The sequence below is a fragment of the Thunnus albacares genome, chromosome 13, assembly GCF_914725855.1.
Source record: "Thunnus albacares chromosome 13, fThuAlb1.1, whole genome shotgun sequence".
NCBI lineage: Eukaryota > Metazoa > Chordata > Actinopteri > Scombriformes > Scombridae > Thunnus > Thunnus albacares.
Window position 1 is genome coordinate 4258808 of NC_058118.1, and position 15641 is coordinate 4274448.

Sequence of the window (15641 nt, forward strand, 5' to 3'; positions counted from 1 at the left end):
GTTGAACTGCAATTCTTATTAAATCATTGATATTTAACCGATAGACTGTGATATTTTGGATCACATGCCCAATTTTGTGAATCTCTCTGATTAGCTTTTAAAAATACAGTTGGAAAAATAGGTTTGTACCCACAGTTGGCACAAGTGAAAAGGGGATGCTTCAGGGTTCCGTCCTGGGCCCCATTTTGTCCTGACTTTAGCTGCTTCCTCTGGGTTATTTTATTCACTAAAAAGCATGTGTTTTTCCAGTATTGTTCTACTGACAGCCAGTTCTATTCAACTATAAACCAAACTGACAGCCATGGACACTAAATGAATGGTCAGATTCTCGTACCTATATTAAACAAGAACAAAGCTCGCCATTCTTTTCTGGTAAAAGGCTTTGGAATGCACAATGTTTGCTGCAGATGAAAACATCTTTGGAAATACATTCCTAAAGCGCAAATTTTGTTATTGGAAATCTATTAGAAAAAATACTCTTATAATTAATAGGTGTTACTAGTCATGCCCTTGAAAATGAAGCATAAGCAGTGTGGCCTTTTAATCAAGCCTTCAGTATTTAGTTCCTGACTTTTCACCATGTAAACAAGCTTGTGAACAATTAATGTAAACCCTCCATCCTGCTTAAAATGTAATGGCCAAAATAACTGTACAGTTCAGGCTATTTCTATTATCACATTGTTACCTTCACATTTAAACTTGATCCTACCTATATGCAATGCAGGTCTATTTCACTGTTTTGCATTGCTAAGGTAACACCCCAGTTCCAAGTTAGCTATATGAGCTTTTTACAGTTGAAATTTGACATGTCGTGGCAGGAAAAGCACAGGTGTGATTGATAACATTAACGATGGTTGCATTCCATTTAGTGATTGCAGTTTCAGGGCCATGCGACTGTGCATGTTTATACTGGGACGCTCAAATGGAATAGAAACATAATTAATGTTATTATCTACAACTTCTGTTGACGAGTCAATATATATGCTGTGAAAAGGCTCTATTGATATTATCAAACGCCGCATCAAGAAAACTGTAAAATGGTCTCGAATTTAACCAGAATTTTCATCAGGAGAACTTAACAGGCTGAGGTTAACCTAACCAAATGTTAACAGTTTCAATTCAAGAGCCTCTTTTAAAATACATTTCCACTTATTCATATAATAAGCCTTTATCACGGAAGACATTTTGACATGTCACAGTAGGAAAATCACAGGTGTAAAAAACAGAATTAATCATGGCAGATTTCCATGTAGCTGCTTCAGTTTCAGGGTCCTGGTACTGTACACGCTGGCTCACTGTCACACTGTCATGGTTTACTGGGACACTACGGCAGAGCTATTCAACTATAAATTCAACTGGGCCAGATTTTAAAACCAGGAAATGTAGATGGGCCAGACATTTTCAGCAGCCTATTCAAAACCTTTTTTTTTTTTTTTTTAGCTTTTGGTAATGACAAATTGTAAACAAATGCAAATGAATGTAGTAAAAATAGCAATATTTATTGTTTCACTTTTGAAATTAAAAAAAAAAAATTTTTGGTCAGCGTATCTGGCCCAGATACATCACAAAGTGCGGAAACAGAATAAAAAAGAGCTAATGCACAATCACAACAAGTGGCAATAACAGAAACCAATAACATACTATCTCTCTCTACCAGTATCTCCATGTATGTCCACTAAAAGTGCTTGCTTTTGCCACTGACAGGCTCAGATTGTTATTAGTGTCTGACAACATTATGGAAAGGATCATATCGCGAGAGTTTAGTTATTGCAAGAGACAGCTAAATAATCAGCTAAATATTCAGTGATGACTTTGAAAATCTTTTAGATAACACTAAGCTATGCTTTCTGTACTCCTACACAACAAACTCTTCCCAGCACTCCTCTCTCCACTTCTCACTCACATTTCTGCCATCATTGTCTTCCTGCAACAACTCAACTCTTCTCCTTGAGCGAGACTTTGTTGGACACAATACAAACAGACCAAATCAAGCGAAATGTAAAGAAATATCAATATGTTTCTCATTTTGTTTCCTGACTGCTTATGGATTTTTAGACCACAACCGCAGTGCTCTAACTATTTAGGCTACACAATAACATTGCTATTGACAAATATTTTTTATAAAATAATATTACAATTAAAATATCCAAATTTAATTTCAAGCTCACTGGGCCACTTGGAGGTTGTTTCTAGGCCAGATGTGGCCCATGGGCCGCCAATTGCATAGGCCAGCACTAGGGCAAAGTTAGGGTTAATAACACCTGTTCCTTTATTAATATGACAATTCACAATGATCTGCTGTCTGATGAACAACTTGTTGTAACTCTAATACCTCATCAACCACTGTATAATTAATCCTTTTTTTACCGTACAATATACAGTATCAGACATAATCTGAACTTGAACAAATGTGGTCAACGGTAAAACAGTGAAAAAGCAGGACAAAAGCTGAACTGGGTTGGGACTTTTACACACAGTGTGCCATAATAGTATTATATAACAATTATTATTGCCATGGTCTTGTCGCAGTCTGGCTTTGTGTTCCTTAGTTGTTATTCTCCTCCATTCCACCAGAGACTCTCAGCCTTTTATCCTTGTTAAGACTGAGTTGGAGTAGGCTGTTTTGAGTTGTATCTTTAAATACTTCTGACATGATATCATTTCAGTTGCCTTTATTAGTTAGACTGTATTCATTGTGTTTCTAGGTTTTTGGTTTCTGCTTGCCCTGTGCTTTTCCTCCTGTGTCCCCAGCCTGTTATTTCCTCCACACCTGCCCTGCATCAGCCTTGTTAGCCTTGCCCTGCTCCCAGTGTTTCCCTCAGCCTATCAGCTCCTTGCCTGTTCTCAGCCTAGTCACCTGTTCCCCATTCCCTCATTAGTTCAGTTTGTATTTCAGTCCTGTGTTTCGGTTCAGTCTTGTTGGATTGTTGGATCCTTTGTTCTGTCTTGCTCTGTTTTGCTTTGCCTGCACTCCTAAGACTTAATAAAGATAATTCTTCAGTTCATGTGCCTGATGTCTCCTGCATTTGGGTCCACCTGCTCTGCTCCCTTTAACAATTATTCACAATACTTACAGTTCCTTCATACTTTGAACTTTTAAAAATATCTCTAATACTCTCTGTTGAAAGTTGATCTCCTCAAGTTGTTAGGGTTTCTTACTGAGTGCTACATCAGTCTGCTCTGCTTCAGCTTTTGAAAGCTGGTGGATATGACTTGATCTGTAAGGACTGAGACTGGGGTACAGTAGATGTACAATGTGTTTTTCAGCATAGCGTTAGACTAAATTTCAAATGTAACACAAAAGGGGTGGTTTGTTGTTCCTATTCTTATTCTTCTTGCAAGACTACATGCAGCCTAGATGCATCTCAAGCCTGCTGCTGCCCTCCACAGGTAATAAACAGACCTACCTATTCAGTTACTGTTCAGTGGGGATCAGACTGTGAATTTGAGAATGAATGTATTTTCTACTACAAAGCTTTTTTACATCAGTTAATAAAGAGCAATAAATAGTTTCAGTCCTGTTTACATGCTTGCAAGTGTTTGTGTTTTGGGTGAAATTAGGTTTTTTGAGAATAATCAGACATGTGATCTTTCATTAGCAGGACAGGAATTTACAAGAAATATAAGGTATACTGAATTCACACTTGATGTCTCACCGTCTCTCACTGGGATTCAGCACATTAGAAACTAAATTATGTGCCTATTTTGAAGAGAAAGGAAGGCAGATCTTATGTGTTATCATTATCTTTTTATGTGGCGCATACAGTATTTCCTGTGCTAAAATGGACAGGAAAGGGGTCTCAGCATCTGTTTACTTGATTCACAATGTGTGACGCCACTAGTGCTCGATTTCACAGTAGATTACAAATCTTCAAACCTTAGATAGCCTTTCTCCTCTTTATGGGAAAATTAAATGTTTGTGAAGTACATGCACAGCAAGGCTTGACTCAAACAGTCGGAGGAGGGTGTGAAACACAGACAGAGAGGGACAAAGAGTGCCAGAGTCTACATTTCATCTCTCCGTCTCTTACTTTTACTTCTTACTGCCCCTCTCTTTTTCAAAAACATACACACACTGTACTGTACTTTGTGTACTGTGATTTAATATTAGCACAGTCCTGAAGTTCTGAGGGCTTATGATTAAAAGACTGACTGCTGTCACACACAGTCTGTATGAGTGAAGCTGCATATCAATTAACTTGTGGAAAAATAACCAATGCCACTCCAAACCTGCTGGTTAATGTGACTGATGAATAACTTCTCATGATAAAGCATAGGCACAATACTTACCAATGCCACACCCCATCTCTTGCTTTCTCTACACAGACAGAAGTGAAAAAAAAAAAAAAACTGAAAAATGACAACAATGTCCGCAGATAAGAGAGGGACATCGAGTGCCCGCTTTTATCTTGATTTTGGCTTCTCAGTTAGGTTAATTCATTATCTATGCTTGCTATTGCTTGCTTGTTGATTGACAAGCCTGTGGTTCATCATATCTTACATTATGCACACAATGTTAAAAGTGTTATATACAATATAGCACGTCTGAACATTTCACTGAAGGAAGCAAAAATGATGACGTGGTGTTCCCAGTTGATTCAGGTTTAACCATGATAAAGACTACTGCAGTCTGAGGTCTTGCACTCATCACCCTGTCAAAAAGTGTACAAGTGCATTTACATAATTCAAATATTATCAAATGGATTTCTGTGGCTCATGGACAGAGGTCAATATGACATGAAAATGACTGAGACAAACATCATACTGTATATAAAGATAGATGACACATCTCTTGCCAAAGTGAAGCCAAAATACCTAATTTCCAGGTGGCTACCATCGTGCCTGTGTGATGTCAACCAGAGTCTGCACAGTAGAGTCGGGCGGTGGGATGATGGCCCACAGGATCTGCCCCCTAAACTTGACTGACAGCTGTTCCACCATCAAGAGGAGCCGCCTTGGAAAGGTAAACCAAAACAGAGACAGTTCAGAAAGAAGACGGTGCACTTAAGAGTCTTTTCCTGTATCTGTGTCACATGGGTTACGCCACTGCTCCACCCCTTTAGGAGACTAGCGGCAGGCCCTGAGTCTATTTACTCCAATGTGAGAAGTGAATGTGAGCACAGATTATTACCGATTCTTTCGCTCACCGGAGTAAATATTGGACCCATTTTTCACAAGCCACATATCTTCCAAACATTCAGACACTAAAATGGAATTTTTCAGACAGACGAATCAGGAGAACATTAACTTTGTTGGAGACCTGTCTCTGTGTCAGCAACACACTCTCACAATATCTGGCAACACAGATACATGTAATACATATCTCTTCTCTCTGTCAGGACAAATTTTATGTAATTCACATGGAAATAAACCTGAACCCCACAGTAATCTGTGAAGCTCTGTATTTGTGTCGTTTGTGTGTTTATCATTTTTGTTGTCATGAACTTCTGTTTTAACCCTAATCTCTCATCGTGGGAAGTTGCTAAATGCTAACTATCCAGGCACTAATGCTAAGCTATGGTCATATATCTACCTGCTTCCCGTCTCATATAATCAACATAATGCAATTTAAATAAAGATTAAACACACAGAGATCATTATGTTGTGAATTTGCACCTTGTTTTAATTAACTAAACCCCATGGGAGGCTGTGGTTGTAGCCTGGGGGCTAGCAGGTTGACTTTGTGGGGCTGAGAAGGCAAGGCTAGCCCGTTAGCATGGGTCATATCTACATAGGGTTAGGGGACTGGGGGGGGGGGGGGGGGGGGCGACCACACCCACTTAGGAGACAGGAAGTGTATACAATTTTATACCACTGGCGTAGCTTGTAATGTTTCATCTTTTGCTATAGAGCATCTTTGTCTCTCTTTTTTTTTTTGAACACAAAGACTTGAATCAAAACAACAAGAAATGAGATGTCCCCACTGATCTTTCTTGCTATTTTACTACATTTTTTAAGTGATGAGAAAAATAATTTGAAATCATTTATAAACGAAACAAAGGAGGGCTTGCTATTTCTCCACTTGCTATAATGAATATATTTACCCATAAGAATGATTATATTATGTAGGAAATAGATAGAGTTTAAATTATCCACATAAAAAATATGAGAAATGTCTGAAGTCGGAATGTCATTTACTTTAAGTGATAACAACTTACATCTAACCAAAATCTTTTGGACACAGGGCATGAGAAAAACACCTGTTCTAATGTTTCATCTGTCACTTTACAAAAGGTACAAGGGTCCACTTTAAATTTGAACCTTTTTTTAAAGAAATTCTGCAACCAGTAAAACCTTATGAATTATTTTGAGATGAGTTTCTTTGACCTTTTGGGAAACAGGCCATTTAATAAATTTAGAATGTGCTTTATCCATTATAGGCAAAGTTTCCATATCAGAAAACAACTACAAACAGTAAGGTCTCTGGTTAGTCAATGACTAAGAGATTTCTTCATATCTGTTAAGCTGTTGGAAATACTGATGTCTTTTCTTCTGATAACATTTTTAGACAACATTATTCCTAGATATTTCACTTCAGATTCAATTCTAATTGAAGCAATATTGGAATCTGTGCATGTATGAATAGAAAGTAATTCACATTTTTTTAATATTAAGGGATACCCTGACACTTTGGAGAAAATCTAAATTGCATTAAAGGCTTTATTTACCAGGGATTCATAAGATAAATGTGTCATCTGCGAATTGACTAATTTTAAATTCCTTGTCGAAAATGATAATACCTTGTATTTCAGGATGGTTACTAATAAGCATTGCTAATTGCGTAATTGGTAAGTCAAAATAAATAATTTTGGAGATATTGGGCATCCTTGCTGAATACCATGTAGCACCTTGAACCTAGGGGTGATTCCAGGGTTCAGGGATACAATACTATATATGTCAGTGTAAAACATCTTAATTATATTACAAAAATTTTCTCTAAAACCAAGAAGTGTAATGTTCCAAAAAAAAAAGGAATGTTCAATGGAATCAAACACTATAAAAATCAAGAAATAACACAAAAATATCTATCAATTAAATCTTGAAAATCTAGCATATCAAATATCAGCCTGATAAAATTATGTATACTTTTACCCTTTATAAAGGCCAAATGACATTCATCAACTATTTGCATTAAACCCTCATTCAATTGGTTTGCATAAACATGTGCCAATAGTTTGTAATCACTACATCATAAGGTTATCGGTCTCCAATTATCCAGTGAAAGTTTATCTTTGTTGTATTTTGGGATTAGAGTGAAAAGACCTTGTTTCATAGTGGAGAAAGATTTCTTGCAGAAATGCATTCGAAGAAAGCATTGTGAAGCAGCTCTCTGATATCATACCAGAGATCAGCCAAATTAAATTCTCCTCCAATTATGATTTTATCAGTTGTGTTGGACACTTTCCATTCCTCTAACAGCTTACTGAGAGATGAGAAGAAATTTTTGCTCTGAGCTTTTTTGTTATACCCATATACACAAAACAAAATATAGTTTACCCCATTAATTTCCGACACCACCATTAGCCAATGACCATTAGTATCACTTTTGTGGTTGATTATATTACCAAGGAACCTGTTAAACATGATCATTACGCCAGCCAAATGCAATGTTCCATGACTAAAGACAATAGTCCCCCCCATTGCAGTTTCCAGAATTCAGCTGAATGAGTCTCTTGCAAGAAAACGCAATTAGCCTTTTGCTCCTTACAAAAGACAAACGTTGCCTTAAATTTAACATTATTTTTCAACCCCCTAGTATTTAAAGATATAAAAGACAACATTTAACTAGTAAATAACCTTTAAGGAACGTGCAAAAAAAAATTACAATTGGCAGGAATGAGTGACTTAGTCCTTGTCATACATGTTTAGTGCTATAACCCTCAAAACCTTTGAACAAAAAAATAGAAAAAATCTTAAGATATAAGCATACCTGTTTAGAACAAAGGAAACCTAAAAACGCTTGTTTATTCAGTGTCAACTCTTCAGTTGTCGATCAACACGTATCCTTCCTTCAGGAACACTCTCCGTCCCTTTCCCCTGGCTTCCTGAACCAACAGCCACAGTTTGATACGAGCCTCTCGGTCTTCTTTGGAGAAATCTTCTTTGAAATATATGTGTATTTCACTGCAAACTCTTGCATCTCTTGATCTTTTCCAGATGTCATCCCGAACAATTCTCATCCCCAATTGGATTATAATTATCCTCGGTGTGTTGTTTGAGGTTGCCCTTTCTTCCCAGGCGGTGGATGGTATCCACTGTCTCTTGCAGCTGCCCCACAGACAGTAGTACAATTCTTGCGAGTATCCCAATGACAATTTCTCTTGTGTCCTCTCCATCTTTTTCTGGAAGACCATTCAGCCTCAAATTCCATCTTCTTTTGTAGTGGGATTGCTCCGCACATGAATCTCTTAGCGAGTTGTTTTCTTTCTGAAGATCACCAATTTTTTTTCTGAAGCACAACAATTTCCTCCTTGTTTTCTTTAACTGCTGTGTATTGGCTTCAATGCATTTTTCAAGACTTTTTAAAAGTTCAGTCTGTTCATTCATCTTTTGGGGTAAAGTTTGCACTGCGTGGGGCATTGCAGCACTGGTATTTTCATCTTCCATTTTGTCACTTTGCACTTTCTTTTTTGGGGGGGGTTCGACAAACAAAAAACTTTTAACCGTAGCCTGCAAAGGTGTTGCCACTCACTCTGCCATCTTGAATCCTCTCCGTTGGTCCCATCTATTGTTTTTCCGACCCAGTTTAGATGTAGTTTAGATTCAATGATAGCTGTTTAGTTTCCAAATTTCATCTAGCTGCTAGCTTCACGAAACCGCCCTCTGACAGCGTGTGTGTGATGCACTGTAATGTCAGTCACATAAGAGAGGAAGTATTCATTAATCTTGATAGGGTGGGTCACCATGACTGACAGATTGACATCTTGTCCACCCTATCAGATTCATGCAAACTTCTTCTCTTAAGTGACTGAGTGACTAAGTTTTCATAAATCTAACAGAGTGGACAAGCTGTCAATCTAAGTGGGCCTGTGCACATCCAGGCCCACCCGTAGATCCCTTGACGGCTGCCTTCCCATGGAAACCGCACTCATGCAGGTCCCGCACCATATGAAAGCTACAGTAGCTTGGAAAACAGCAATATCGGGCATATGAATTTACTATTTATCGGACCACAAAGAGACAAGCATTAGCCAGCTAGCGTGCTATTTCCTAATTTCCTAACATCCTAATTTCAGTGGGTGTCTGGTGTTGAGTAATGGGAAATGTTCATTCTGAAGGGCTATGAGTTAATAGTTTGAGTCAAGCACAGAGGCTTTATTATGTGTAGCTTGGAAAATAGCAATATGGGGCACTGAATTTGATGAATTTGCTGTTTACCAGATCACAAATGAGACAAGATTTAGCTACCTAGCATGCTATTTCCTAATTGTGGAATGCAGTCGATTCAAAGGTCTTTAGTAATGTTAACTTATTGGCGTGACAAATACTGAACGGACATAATTCAGCATGTGTCAAACTTATCACTCATGAGGTACAGGTTTTGCAATGCTGTCAAAGTCATTGTTTTTGATAGAGACTGGCTGTGGGGTTTACACTATTCACATAAACTATACACCCTTTTATAGGAATAGATGACTATCACATCTGCTGTTTCCGTAAAGGTGTGCCCCCACTAAAGATCTTCAATCTTTCATTAACATTTTAATATGATACATGCACTTATCCAAGTCCATCAAGTCCATGATTAGGCTACTGTTTATGGATGTGTTGTCTCAAAACCCTAATGCATTATGCCAGATTGTTATGAAATCTTTTTTCAAGTCATTCCGAGTTAATGTTATGGTCATTGACTTGTTATTTTTCTCAGATTACCATCACTATTTTGCAATATTTTCTCAGAACATTTTGCATGTCAGGATTCTGATTTTGCTGCACAAGAAAAGGTCTACCAAAACCGCAACATTTTAGAAATGCAGACTTCTACCAAACTTCTACTGACTGACTGGAAACAAACTGGACAGAGAAGCCTGAAGAAAGATTTGCATTAAAAATTTCCACTTGTATCGACAATAAAGTTTTTCTACTCTACTGTAGCCTGATGTGATGGCAATAATTTATGAATATGTTTTTTTTACATTGTTCCCTGTAAGAAATGTGAATGTAATATTATGCATTTGTGTACACAGATTTGAGGGAGAATAGAATTGTTTTTAGGTTTCAACATTTGAGACAAGACACACACCTTGATGCCTGATTTGGTATAAAACCCACTCGCCATGGCAAGGCACAAGCCACGAGTGGGATGTTAGGACAAAGACTGTTAACAATAGTAAAAACAGATAAACACAGGGGAGGCATACACATGTAAACAAGACACATAACGGAGGTAGAGTTGCATCAAAAATCAACGTCATAACATTAAAATATCAATTACCTCTACTCTCGTGATCGTCAGTCATCTTTGAAAAGTGCTGCTTTCCAAACTACTGTCACTGTCATATTTCACGGGAGCACGGTTCCCATGGGAACGCTTCCATCATTGCGTCAAGGCTTTCATCATAACGGAAGTGGGCGTGGTTTCATCTAAACTGGGTTGGAAAAACGATAGACGCCAGCCAGTAATTAGCAGTTACAGGTGGTAGTGAATCACAAATGAAAACGTACATTAGCATCTTCCATCAGAAACTGCTGCGGTCATTCAGCTCGTCTGACGGAGGTTTGAGAGTGACTGTCAATCAGGACGTCACACCCCCTTTTCATATCATCAAATAATTAATTAAAAACAAACTTATCAGAAAAATGAGCATTTGAAAATATACATCAGCATGACAGATCAACCTGCCAACCCTGGACACATTTTTTGAACACCACTTCAGCGACCTAGATGCGTCGGATGTAAATACTGCTGTTCGCACAATGAATTATTGTACATAATTTGCATACATACGCATTACCGTAGTAAATCATTTGCATACATGCAGCAGTCAGACAAAAAAGTGAGGGATGCACTGTACTGAAAATTCTTTATACCAATAACAGATTGTTTACAGAAATATCTGCAGATACCAATACTGTTAGTTGGTCATTTATGCCTATCCTTGTCCATTTGTCTTTTACCTGCCTATACATAGCTTACCAAGGAATACAATTTAATTTAGGCTACACACTAACCTACCACTGCAATTATATAGTTTCGCCTCCACTATAATCAAACTTTAATCCATTTTCATATTTGGAAATAGGATTTTCAGTTCATTTGAAAAGATGATGACAACGGAGCTGTAAAACCCCAACCAGCCTAAACAGACTATTTTGTGGCTATGGTGAAATAAATAATTAAGAGCTGGTTAATACAACTCTTCTCATTATAGGTAGGCTATTACTTAATGGTATGATGACCTAAGAACAATACAGGCTGAATATAAACATGGCTGTAGAAATAATCACATCCCTCCTTATATATTGTACTCGATTTACAATGGGGGTGTTTCCTTTCCTTGAAATTTTCCTTGGGTAGGCAAAGTTATAGACTACAGTGCCAACACATTCACACACCTCTCTCTCCCCTCAGTTCTCACCTCTATAGTAACTTTTCCTTTCCTCCTCTCCTCACTTCAAAGTTTCCTCAGTGAAAAGCTAGCCAGGTTACTTCTGGTGTGTATGTGTAACCAGGGGCAGCGAGTAATGTAGGCTATTGCATACCCTACACCCCATACTGGTAAAGTTGAAATAATGAAGACGCCTGTTACAACAGTTCAGCGGTTGAAAAGACAGCAACACGTTATGTAAATGTTAGACCTGTTAGCTACGCAGTTAGCTAACGTTAGCGCAACTGAATCACAACTATTCGTGGTTAGAACACCGGTTTTGTCAGTCAAATGTATGTCAAACCTGTGAGTGTTATACCTAATTTCGTTCAATTTCCGGTCAATATAGTCTCACAAAAAACGGACATATCTGAGCGCATGTCAGGTGAAATAGAAATAACTTTACATGGGCGTTATCTGGGCGACTTCCTACAGCAACTGCTAGGTCCACACAGTATGACATGACTGACATTAAAAACTATTGTATGAGGTAAACTATTATTGGTCATCTTTTTATTGGTAGAGTGTTTTTATCCATTACTGAGATGTTAAAAAAGAAAACTGGTCTGTTTTTGATTACCTTAAAGTCCATGTAAAGAATGAGAGATTTCTTTTCAAACACACGTTATAAAATAATTGCTGAAAACGTGAACTGATTGTGAACTATGCAGTATTGAATTATGGAGTAAGAGCGTTAATCTCTTTTTCACCATTTCTGTGTTCAGGATTTTTTGGGCAGGCCTGAAATGGTAGCTCTATGACGTAGAAAGGTGACTGGCATGAGCACAGCATACTACTTATTTTCCCACGATTTTGAAACCTTACTTTATATACTTGACTGGGTGGATATTTTTCTGTGGTGTGACAAACTCAGAACAGTAACCATTAATACTTTACATGGACTTTAAAGTAACAACTTGTGCCAGCGTACTTTGAAACTTCCTAAAATGACAGAAACCATCTTTGGGAAAAATTTATTTGACATGCACTTTAATTTTTTAGTTTGGTCCATGTCCCATCCGCTAAGATAGAGAGGGCGGAACTTATGACCTATACTGCAAACAGCCACCAGGGGGCGATCAAGATGTTTTGGCTTCACTTTTGGGTCATCTTTATATACAGTCTATGACAAACACGCACACCCCACTTGAGAAACCTCTAATGGCATGCATAATTGTTTACTGTGTGATTTCAGATTTCCTTTATTTTCACATTCACACCTTATGTAATTCCATTAACTGTATAAAAATAATAGCCACCATGACATCACCCATTGTCACCCACAGCGTTTTGAAGCTTGGAGTTTGGCATTTTGAAGGTTGCCATCTTGGATTTTTGGAGCCAAAAGTGATGAGAGTTGCCCATATTTGGACGAGAGGGTGGAGCTAGCCCTAATGCTGGCTGCTAGTTTGGTTAGCAAAGTGCATTTACAGTTAATGGTTAACTGTGATAATACTAATGCAAATGCTAATTTTCACTTGCAAAAAACAGGCTTAAAACCATTCAAACAAAATGTACTTACCGAAAGAACTGAACTTCTGACTCCTTAGAAGGTCTTTTAGTACAACCAAATGCTGAACAAGACTTTTTTAGGCAAAAAAAAATGTTAAAATTAACTTCCATGAATTGAAAACACACCATGGTTACATAACCAACATTGTCGCTGTGGTAGCGACTTGTCAATCACAATGTAGCTATGCCCTAAAGCATACCGTGTTTTATCATCTATTTTACTCTAAATGGGACCATAATTTACAAAATGAACATCACTTGAAACTAGCGATTGAGACCATAAACTCATTAGGAAACAGTTTACTGAGGTAGTACACCAAGTGAGAAGTAGGGTCATTTTCTTATAGCCTTTTATACAATCAGATTTCTTTTTGGAGCCAGTGGAGTCTCCCCCTGTTGGCCATTAGAGAGAGAATGCAGGTTTAATGCACTTCCGCATTGGCTTCACTTTTCAGACCCGGGACTACCCGCTTGTGTATCTCATACACTTGACAAAATGAAAAGGTGTTTCTCATAGGGTGTAAGTGCCAAGACACCTGACATAACAGACACAAAACAACATTCAGTTAAAACGAAGGTAGCTCTGATGATAGTTAAAAATCTTATTAACAATCCTAACTTAATACAGTTAAAACGAGTACTCGTTTGAATAACTGTGGGTAGAACACTGGATAAAGATATAAAAGCAAAAAGCTAAACAAATCAAGTGAATAGATTCCTTCAGTGTCAAGTTGTGGCCTAAACAGTCGACTATCCACTTCTCCATTCTGTCACTCAGTAAATTAAAGAAGCCAGTAACTACTCTAGCCTCAAGATAGATTGACTTTTATATTTGTGGAACATTTATATATCAAACTTCACTAGCAGAAGAGAGGAAGCCCATCATTTGTTTGATCAGTCTTAAACAAAAATACCTCTTACAGCTGGAGAAATCCACTGGGCGATTTGAAATAAAGCAGTAAATGGCATAAAAATGAAGGACGGCTGAATCTAAGTCCTCTGATGAAAATGAGGTTCAATTGCTGGCGGCTGCTTGACTGGACTCACCCTATGGTTTCCTCTGTTGTTTTAGTGGGATGTCAGCTCCAAATGAGGGAGAGGAAGGATCCCAAACTTTGTTGGCTGAAGTAGCAATTTTCCTGGCAGCCTGCGGGTTTTTTTGGGGTTTTTTTTGTTTTTTTTTTTGGACAAAATGTATGTTCTTTCTATCTTTTATCCCTGCAGCGATAACAATGTGTGCAATGTGCCTGTAACCTTATTGTTACAAGGTTTAAAAGCACTTTGTACCTGGCCACAGTGAACACTATGATGTTACTGATATTCCAACTTTACCTTTCTCATGATTTTCTATCAATTTCATCTTACTGTGGTGTCATTTTAACCAAATGAGAAAACATAACGTGTTTTTAAATTTCCTGGATAATGAGCCAGCTCATGATAAATAGCTTATTAGCTAATATAATTAACTATAACTTAACTAACGTTAAGCTAGTTCATAAAACCTAAATAATACAAATTAAAGACAATGGTATTTTCTTAAAGTTAAATCCACTGTAAATAGGACACCTACTAAATGAAGAAAGAGGAAATAAGCTATAGAAATAAGTCATAGAGGTATACACAAAGAAATGAGGAACAAAAGCTTTAAAACCTTACTAGTACTTTTAAACCTACTGTAACAGATGTAGCATCAGAGTTTGAGGGAAAAATGCTCAAATTCTGGCTCAAAAAAAAAAAGTTTCTTGCAAACATAGCTTACCACCTGTAGCATTAACCTGGCAGTTATTATTTTGACATTTTAAAACCAAAATAAACAGAGTCATTCTCATCAAATAGGCCTACTCTGAGTTCCTGCATGTCTAACAAGCCTTGTTCTTGAGGTTTATAGCCACGGATTATTTCTCATCCTGAGGCTTTACTGAAGGTTTTTTTTTTTTATTATTCTTATATTTTTCATGGCTCCATCTCAACAGTTGCCAGTCATTATCTACAGTCAGGCAGTATGGGAATGTTTAGGATTAGGTTTTAAAAGCAGCAGCAATTTTCATAGTGATACAGACATCCATGCAGACAGGTCTGATCTACACTGGGCATTATAGTTACATCTTCTCAACTTGTGACTGGTTTGCATCAAATTTGGTATGCATGCTTCAAATTGGGCTCCGAGCATATTGACAATGTCAAGTTTCAAGGTGACTGTGAGTCTCAGTTTCAGTTCTAAGATGTGATTCTTGTCATGTCATCACTGACTGCACAGTTTTTGATTGGGGATATATAAATAGCATATGTATAATTTCCACAGTGGATTGAATTCCAAATGTTATGCTTGTTGCTATTATATTTTGTATAGTTTTATTAAGAAGAGAATTGAGGGGACCTACTACTGCAGAGTACAAAGGCAGGTAAACCTATTGCATTTTAACCTTGATAGGATATTGAGATATTGCTGTTTTTCCTTCCTGCATTAAGATAAAATTAACTAGAATGCATGAATTTAACAATGCAGCTTAAATTGATTATATTTGAAAGAGTGAGCAACAT